This window comes from Pinus tabuliformis, chromosome 5_2, assembly GCF_031772625.1.
Source record: "Pinus tabuliformis cultivar Carrire ecotype Pingquan chromosome 5_2, CPIR1, whole genome shotgun sequence".
NCBI classification, from domain to species: Eukaryota; Viridiplantae; Streptophyta; class Pinopsida; order Pinales; family Pinaceae; genus Pinus; species Pinus tabuliformis.
This window is the reverse complement of record NC_142306.1, coordinates 370,337,239-370,347,859: the sequence shown is the minus strand read 5'-3', so window position 1 is coordinate 370,347,859 and position 10,621 is coordinate 370,337,239.

The following is a 10,621-nucleotide window of genomic DNA, read 5'->3' as shown; positions in this document are numbered from 1 at the left end:
CTGTCGATTTTTTCCTCCATCTTTGCCAATTTGATAGAATTATCCCGTTGAATCCTCCTATACCTCCCTATGCTGCCAACAATATTCAAATGATGTTTATCATTGTGCCAATTCCATGCCATGATTGATAAAGTGACGAGTGTTGGTCATTAATTGTCATTGATGAAATATACACACACTTGATGGATGTTGCACTATTGGAGGATTATAATTGATAATACACCCGATGACATATATTATATTAAACCAAAGTTAAATCAGAGTTATATCATATCAGCATTTTTATTGTGTGTCACCACTCATATCGGTGTTATCTCATATCGGCGTTTTTATTGTGTCGCCACTCAAAACCTCAGATCTTTGATATGTGATATCATATATGTGACCAAACTCCGATCTCCGATATGTGATATCATATATGCGACCTGAATCCGATCTTCGATTTCTTATTTGCTCCGACTTCCGATATGCAGACCGGACTCCAATCTTCGATTTCTGATTTGCTCTGACTTCCGATATGCAGACCCGACTTGATTTATTAATGCCTTAATTATCAAATCACATCTGCCACTTTATCGAAACTTTTGAAATGACACCTCCGATAAGACCCAATCTTCGATTGTCGATATGGGTGCGAACCCGATTGGCTTTATCATAACGTTTTAATATAATATTGCGTCCGTTGCGTCAGAACTTTTCTATATCGCAAGTTTTGCATGTTGTGACATGTTAAAGCTTCTGATACCCATACAAAGAAAAATATGTTGACGTCTAGCTGACCTTTACCCTATATCTCAAGTCGGATTCCTCCAGAGGTCACGTCTCTTCAACTCAAGGTGAAATCCATATATATATGAACTCGGATCTTCATTTCACTATCATCCAATTTGGTGAAGAAACCATAGGATCAAAGAAGAAGGAGAATAGTTCACAACTTGTGAACTACAAGGACCAAATAGGATGAGATTTGGTGAAGGGTTTTAATTATGATTGATATATCTCGGACCTGTGGATAGTCTCATGTGGAGGGATCGAACTTGCGGACAGGTGTGTGGACAGTTATCTGTGGAAGCTCAGACTTTGAAAGGCTCAGACCTGTAGCTTAAAGGCTCGAAGTTACAATCACCTGTGGAGCTCAAACTACACGTCAAATCCGTGATTACTTTAATGATAAGCACCTGTCACTTACAGTTCAGATATGTAGCTTGCATACCGTTCAGATTAGTGGCTTACACAATTCAGACCTGTGGAGTTGTGGCACACATAAGCTTAGAACTGTGGTGACTCAATCGGTGGAGGTTTGGACCAATTATAGCTCGGACCTGTAGCAGACTTATGCGTGACACTTCAAAATTGAAACCTCTATGCACTCTTGAATAGTGAAGAACTCATGGCATTGAACAGTGAAGATTTTGAAGGCTTGAACAATGATGAATTTGGAGGATTGAACAATAAAGAACCTAGAGCCTAGAACAATGATGAACTTGGAGGATTGAACAATGAAGAACTTGAAGCTTTGGATAGTGAAGAACACTCCTATTCAGATCTTGGACATTGGACAAAATAAAGAGTCTGTGGCAGTCTTACAGAGTGACTGTTTGACTATTGAAGGAAGTCCTGAAGTTTTTTGAAAGTAAGTCATTTATACATTATGTTTGTTAACTTAGTTTAAAATTAGAGGGTTGGTGCCCTAGAGGGTTGGAGCCCTAGAGGTTGGAGCCTCACAAAAGTCCAAGTTGGTGCTTGGCAACAAGTTGGATCCTGGAAGATTGAAGGGTTGGTGCCCTCAAACATCATTGTACCCAAATTTTTGTAAAAGAGGATTGGTGTCTTCACTTGTTTACAATAAAATCCTTATTATTTATTTTTCTGATTATAATTGTGAAGAATCATAACTGGTAAATATAATAATTAAAAAGAAATACTATTTCACCCCCCTCTGAGTATTTCAACAATTGTTATCAGAGCTAGCTTCTTCATAATCAACTTAACAGTTGGAAGAAGGATTCTTAAGTCAGAATGAAGAATCAGGATTCAGGAAAAATTCCTCAATTTGATGGAACAAACTTTTGCTTTTGAAAGCATAGGATGACATTCTACTTAATGTCTCTTGGACCTAAAGTATGGCAATCAGTTACTAATGGGTATAAAGTTCCAGCTACTCCACCAACAGATCAAGACAAACGAAAAGTTTATATAGCATATGCCAAAGCACTAAATTCCATAACAAGTGGAATTACTTAGATTCAGAATTTACAAAAATTTATGAACTGTGATTCTGCCAAGAAATGTGGGACAAGCTTATTAATATCTATGATGGAGACTCCAAGGTCAAAAAGGAAAAACTTCAAACACATAGAAGACAATTTGAGAGTCTTAAGATGGATGACGAAGAAGATATTGCAAACTTTTTCCTCTGAGTAGATGAAGTTGTCAACTCACTCAAACATTTAGGTGAAACCACTGAAGAAAGCACAGTTGTCCAAAATGTTTTGAGATCACTTCCAGAACGTTTTGATTCCAAAGTCAGTGCCATAGAAGAAATGGAGGACTTGGATGACCTAAAAATGGACAAACTTCATGGGATTCTCATTGCATATGAAATGAGAAAAGGAATCCATAACTCCAAGGAAGTTGCATTCAAAGCTTCAAGGTCATCAAAGAAAGGGAAAAATTATAATTATAGTAGTGATGATTCCGACACTGAATCTGAACTAGCTCAATACGTAAGAAAACTAAGGAAAGGGTCCAAGCTCAAAGGAAAGTATCCTCTCATTTGTTTTAAATGTGGAAGAATAGGACATTATGCTGCGAAATGTCCTCATAAACATGATAGTGATGATGAAGACGAATATAAAAAGATGTTCAAGAAGAAAGGGTTTAACAAGAAGAATTTCTTCCCCAAACAAGATGACTTTGATGAAGAATAATCTGTGATTACTAAGAAGAAATCAACTAAAAATTCATTTCTACACAAAAGAGATGATGAAGAGTCTGATAAAGAAGACAACTATGCTGGAAACAATGAGATATTATTTATGGCATTAACAAATGAAGATGATTCCGAACAAGAAGAGGAAGGACATGTGGATGATTTACTAATGAGTGACATTGAAGAAAATGAGAAATTACGAAAGGTTAATTCTCTCAAAGTGGAAAAAGAGGAAGAAAAAAGGAAGGAAGAATTCTTGAACAGTAAACTAAAAGAAAGAGAAGAAATTTGCGAAAAACATGAAGCTGAATTGTTTCCCTAAGAAAAGAGTTGGATCAAATTAAAAAGAGTTGGCAAAGCTCTCAAACTCTTGATAACATCCTTAATACTCAAAGACATCAACATGACAAGTATGGAATTGGTTTTAAAGGAGAATCATCAAGTACAAAGGAGAATGTAAAATCCAAAGACGTTATGCTGACATCCTTTGCAGTCATCCAAAAGAGGAGAAGCCATCCCACCAAGAGCAAAGGTCCACCTTTAACAACCCAAGGAATGAAGGCTACCTCTAAAGAAGAATACTACATCAAGTCAAGGCTATCCTAATAGGTATCAAACAATCTTTCTTGGTTATTGCTTTCATTGTAAAAACTTTGGTCATCAAGCTAAGCATTGCAATGCTCATAAGGATAATATTTCAAGATATAAGATCAATCTCAAAGTAAGCCACGTAGCCTAAAAGCACAAGGGCAGATCAGGGCTTATAATTCATTTGATCCTTTAGCTAAGTATGATCTTGTTTGCTTAAAATGCAATGATTATAGCCATGATACACAAAATTGTTCATTCAAAAGAGAAGAATTGAAGGAGGAACCCACTACTGATAAATGTGGTCTAGATTTATGTGCACATAGTGATGAAAATCAATGGTTTGTGGATAGTGGATGTTCGAGACACATGAAAAATGACCAAAAGAAGTTTATCTCATTAAATAAGAAGGATGGAAATGTATCTTTTGGAAGTGGATCTGCTAAAATAGCTGGAAAAGGGACTATTTCTCTTGTTAATGGAAAGGGAAAATCTCAAAATGCACTACTGATGGAAGGGCTCAAACAATTTCTTTTAAATGTTAGCCAGATTTTTTACCAAGGACATAATGATGTCCTCAGTACTAAAGATTGTGAGATAAGGAATTCCTCCTTAGGAGAACTTGTGGCAAAAGGAGTAAGAACACCAGAAAACATATATATTTTGAGTAAAATTCAAGAAGATAAATGCTATATGAGTCGAGCAGATGAAAACTGGTTATGGCACAAACGATTGGGGCATCTAAACTTTGATAACTTGGTTAATATTAGTAAAACAAATGTAGTAAGAGACATTCCAAAAATTGTCAAGCCAGATCAAGTTGTGTGTGGCCCATGTCAACATGGAAAGCAAACTAGAACCTGCTTCAAGACTAAGGAGCTCTCAACATCAAAACCTTTGGAGATCATACATGTAGATTGTTGGAAAAAGTAACTATGTTCGGTCTTCAATTATGTACCTGAGTCATTATGTAATGTAGTTGTCAAAAGAATAAAGAAAAGAATTACTATTATTATTATTGTGACTTATTAAAGCATGGGTTTCATGCCTAGGTCACCATGTTTTAGGTCAAAGTCCACATTGAAGACTTCTAGGATTTATTCTGAGTCTATTGAATTATTGTACATTTAAAGAGACCCTTCTTGGGCTTTTGAATCATGTAAAAAGGTTAAGTATTGAGTCAAATATGAATTATGTAACCTCCACACCACGTCGGCCTAAGAGAAGATCAAGTCAGCCTAAGGACTTATTCGACCCCACAACAAGATTATAAAAGGAATCACATCGAATTCATTTGGAGCATCACTTTTCATCAAGTTCGAATTCTCTCTACTGGGAAAAAGTGTGAAAATCTTGTTGTTGGGCAAAAGTGCGAAGTGGGTAGCTGGGAAAGTCTGTTGTCAGGAAGCCGAAGTGAATGCGAGTTTGGATGAGTCTAAGGAGTCAAGGAAAATCAAAATTTTGGTGGTGGTCTCTCTCTGTTTCGTGCTTTAGATTGGGAGATCAAAGTCTTCCAAGTTGGACTGCTACCGGACGCTGTTAGCTACTGCAAGTCATTACATAGTCGAAGTTGCTAGGAAGAGGTAAATCTTCTGGAGGCTGACTTGGTGTGGAGGGAAGGTTTGGTCTTGGTCTAGGTAAAAGATTCTAAAAGAATACTCTTGAAAGGAAGAATTACTTTGACTTGGTTTTCCGCTCGAGGGGGGCTTTTCCTTGGCATGTGCCTACATCTTGTGTCCATTGTTTTATGTGTTGCTACTTTTGGTAATTGCTAGATGAACTAAAGAAAGAAGATATAAAAAATCATAATAATAAGAAACATCACAAGTAATTATCAAGAATAAGATTATATTTTTTGCCTTTCTGATTTTCCAACATAGATTTATGTGGACCAACTAGAACTCCAGCTCTACAACGCAAAATGTAATTTGCTCTATTTTTTGATGACTATACTAGAATGATGTGGGTATTCTTTATAAAGTTTAAATTTGAAGCATTTGAATGCTTTAAGAATTTCAAGCCTCGTGTGGAAAATGAAAAAGAATAAAAAATCAAGTGTCTTAGAACAGATAGAGGAGGAGAATTAACTTCAAAGGAATTCAATGATTTACGTGATCTACATGGAATCAAAAGAGAACTTTCCGTAGCTAGAACTCCTAAACAAAATGTAGTGTTAAGAAGAAACATAACCGTGCAAGAAATGACAAGAACGATGTTACTACTAGTAGTTGATTTACAAGCCAAGTTTTGGACAGAAGCAGTTGGAGCGGCAATATATACCTTGAATAGAGCCCAACTAAGACCAAACAATGACAAGACTTAGTATGAATTATGGATACTTCAAAATTTTTGGAAGTAAATTCTTTATGAAGATCAATGATGACACACCAGACAAGTTTGATTCTCGGGTTGATGAAGGAATATTTCTTGGATATTTTACAAGGAGAAAAGCAGACAACTGCTACAATAATCGAATACGAAAGATAGTAGAAAGCATTGATGTGAAAATTGATGAGGCACACCCAGAAAAGGAGATTGAAACCCATGAAGAAGATTATATTCTTGAAGATTTTGAAGAAGATACAACAAAGGAAGAAAAGGATCAAGAAAATCAAAAGGAACCATCTCAGACTCCATCAAAAGTAAAATTTGTTCAAAAACACCATCCGGAAGAACAAATTATTGGGAATACAGACCTGAAGAAAGATGACTAATACATCAAGAAAAGATAATGTGGACTTACTATCCCTGGTAGAACCATAAAACTTTGCTCAAGCTAGTAAGGACCCTCATTGGGTAAAAGCAATGGAAGAAATGTTCCAAATCCAAAAGAACGAAACATGGGTGTAATGATCCTAAATAGGAAATACAAGCGATATAAAACAAAAATATGTGCAGCAATTTATAAAAACGAAATACACATTAGACATCCATAGAAAAGTTGCAAATATGGAACTATTGAGCCATTTTATTAAATTGTTGAAGGCCAAATACAATAGATGGCAAGATAGTGCAACTGGGCTTGTCTAAAAGGACAAGCAAGACCAAACCTAGGTAAGAAAATGGTTGAACTGAAGGTTTGTCTAGCTGCTATGCCAATCTACACTGCGCTGCCCCAGAAAACTACCTTTCTACTCAAGTTCGAATGGCTCGAAGGTGCACTTTTACTGCCCGGAAAATTATGTGCTTTTAACCCCAGACTCCTGGGCCTAAACCCAAAAAAACCCACGAAGTATTTTGGTTGGTTTAGACTTCTGAAATTCGACCCCATTAGAGCCAAACTTCAGTTACAACTGCAAAACTTGGCCTACTAGAAACTGCCTGTAAATCCTCCCAGAAATGCCCCCAAAGTGTTGGGTTGACCCTTGTTATCCAATCCTTGACTTCGTGGATGAAATCTTGGCCTAAGGCACCTACTCCTAAGCTCCACAAAAAATTTTGAGGTGACCACTGCGCTGTCCCCTAGCCCAGCGATTCTAACTAGTGGACTGCTGGCTCTGCTCGCTATAAAAATCAACAAGAATGATGGTCTATTGTTGCTACCTCATCTCTCTAACTCTCTGGCAAACATTTGATCTATGATGGCCTCTATCTCCCTCTATGTATTCTCTGGCTGCCCAAAAATACACTTCCTGCTCTGCGCTGGATGGTGGTGCTATGTCACTGCCCCAGAACTCCTAAAATCCTTATGGAACTACTTCTCTAGGGCAGGCACAAATGGTCCCCTAAAGTAGAGGTCGAATCTTCTGCTTGAGAGATTCGTGGCTAAACAGTCGGTTGACTTAGCTAAATAACAAAGCGAACAGTCAAGTGATTTTGTTTGCAAGATGTATGAATGAATCCAAAATAAGAATTGCTCCCTCCTTATAACTCCTTTGGCCTCCATTGCCTCATGTGGGCCCCTCCATCCACCCATTTGACTTTCCCTCCAAGCTATTCGAATGGGCCAATTCGAATTCCTATGTGGGTGGCCCCCACATTCCATTAGCCATCAAATTAAGTCAAATTGCCTCCTAAGTAACTAAGTCAAAATTGGTGGGTCCTCATCCTTAGCCAAAATTGTACAAAATTGTGTAGCAGCACCCTGTTATAAATGTGTTTGAGAAGGGACATGACAGTCCTCCCCTCCCAAATGTTGCTTACCCTCAAGAAACCTCAAAGCTGGGTGCTCCAATATGTGCTCACCCTCCTCATCCAGCAAGTTCTCCCAATGCACCAAGAACTCCCTGATGGTCTTACTCCTGAGTCTCCTTTCCCTGCTCTCTAAAATGGCCTCAGGTTCCAAAACCAGGTGGCCCTAATCATCCAATGGGGGTAGATTAGTTATTGTTGTCACTTGTTGTCCCAACAACCTTTTAAGGCATGAGACATGAAAAACATTGTGGATCCTGCTCCCCTGAGGCAACTCTAGCTCATAGGCCACCTCTCCAACTCGTCTAATCACTCAGTAGGGCCCATAGAAGTGTGGCTATAGCTTCTTGGCCCCCTTCTTCTTCAGCGTAGACTACCGGTAAGGCTGCAACTAGAGGTATACTAAGTCCCCCACCTTGAAGTGCCTCTTCGTCCTGTGTGGGTCTGCGTATACTTTCTATTGATTCTAGGCAGTCACTAAATTATCCTTGAGAGCCTTGAGGATGTCTTGGCTCTCTTGGACCCAATATTTGGCCTTTAGGGCCCACCTGTCTCCAAAAACAATGTTAGTAAAAGTTAATGCATCATATCTTTATAGAGCACGGAAAGGAGTCATACCAATGGACACGTGGTGCATGGTGTTGTAGTAGTACTCGCCCATATGCAACCATCGAATCCAAGCCCTCTATTGACCAGTCATGTAGTTCCTCAGGTACCCCTCTAGCCATTGGTTAACTCTCTTAGTTTGGCCATCCGTATGAGGATGGTAGCTGGTGCTAGGAGTGAGCTCAATACCTACTACTCTGAAGAGCTCCTGCCAAAAGCCTCCCATGAATCTGTTGTCCAGGTCGCTCATTATGTTCCTGGGGAGCTCATGCAACCTGAAAATCTCCCAGAAGAACAGCTCTACAACCTGTGCAACTGTGTATCTGGTCGGGATGGTGAAAAAGTGGGCAAATTTGTTCAACCTATCGACCACTATGTAGATGCACTCCTTCCCCTGCACTATGGGAAGCCTTATGATGAAATCCATAGAAACACTTTCCCATTTCCCCTTAGGGATGGGAAGTGGTCGTAGCAATCCTGCGGGGTGGATCAGTTCCCCTTTGTTCCTCTGACAAGCCTCAAACTCCCTTATGTGCTGCAGCACATCCCCCTTGAGGCCCTTCCACGTGAATCTTTCCCTGACAGCCATATAAGTTTTCCAGAACCCTTGGTGCCTGGATAATGGTGAATCATGTGTTGCCTAGAGCACCCTCTCCCTCAACTACAAGTTGGGCACTAAGAAAATGTGCCCCTTGTAATAGATGACCTCATCCATCACTCGGTAACACTCATCTGCACGGGTACCCTCCAATACCTCGCATACCCTCCTATCCTTAGAGTACTCCACCAATAATTGAGCCTTCCAATCATGCCAAAAGCTCATGACGGATAACCCAGCTGCTCTCCGAGATAGAGCATCAGCCACCACATTGTGCTTTCCTCGCACATACTCTATGTCAAAGTCATAAGCCTGCACCTTGCTGACCCATCTCTACTGCTTGTCATTGAGGCCCTGCTACCCAATGAAGCGCCGAAGTCTGTTGTGATTTATCTTCACTCGAAACCTGTTGGCCCCCAAGTACTGACGGAATTTGGCCAATGCATGCATGATGGCTAGCATCTCTTTGTCATATATGGAATATGGTAGCTCATGTGGTAGGAGTTTCTGACTCTTGAAAGCAATGGGATGCCCCTCCTGTGATAATATTACTCCAACTCCTACCCCGGATGAATCACACTCCAAGGTGAATGGCTGGGAAAAATCAATGAGTGCCAAGATCGAGCAGTTGCTCATCACCTCCTTGAGGTGATCAAAGGCAACATGTGCCCCATTAATCCATGTGAAAGCCCCTTTCTTGGTCAAGTTGGTCAAGGGTGCTACCAACTGTGAGAACCCCTTGACAAAATTTTTGTAATTGGTGCAAATGCCCAAGAAGCCCCTCAGCATAGTCACATATCGGGGTACTGGCCAATCCTGGATGGCCTGAATCTTCTCCTCATGGACCTTTACCCCATCAGCACCAATGATATGCCCTAGTTAGAGCATCTATGTCAACCCAAACTTGCACTTGGAGAGCTTGGCATAAAATTATTGCTCTTCCAGAATGCGTAGCACCTCCTCCAAGTGTTGGAGGTGCTCCTCCCATGTCTGGCTGTAAATCAGAATGTCATCGAAGAAAAGTAGCACAAACCTCCTCAACTGTCCCCGGAAGACATGGTTCATGCATGACTGGAAGGTGGTCAAAGTGTTGGTCAGCCCAAATGGCATGACCACGAACTCGAAGTGCCCATAGTGGCACCGAAAAGCTGTCTTAGGGATATCCTGATACCTCACTCTGATTTGGTGGTACCCTGAACACAAATCGATCTTAGAGAAGTACTTGGCTCCTCTACGCTCATCCATCAACTCATCTATGCAGGGAATGGGGTATCGGTTCTTCAGTGTCTTCCGATTGAGGGCCTGGTAGTCAATGCACATTTGAAGGGTTCCATCCTTCTTCTTCACTAGCACCACTAAAGAAGAGAAAAAACTGGAACTTGGCCTGATGTGGCCCAATGCTAGCAACTCCTGGATGGCCTTCTCTATCACGTCCTTATAGGCCTTGGGATGCCTATAACGGGTGTTGATTACACCCTGCACACCCGACTCCATCTCAATAGTGTGCTCAAATCCCCTGTTTGGTGGCTTCCCTGGTGGAATGTCCCCAAACACCATTGCGTATCTGTCCAGAAAAGCATGTATGTATGTCTACTGGTGGTGGTTGAGCTTGTCCCCCAAACTCTGAGATCCTTAGCTCAACTGCCCATGCAATGTCCCCATGTCACAGGTTTACCTACATCCAGTGGGTCGAAACTGTTTAAGGTGGATAAGACTGCATGCCTCTCAAAACTACTACTTTGCCATCCGGCCCAATGAACTCCATC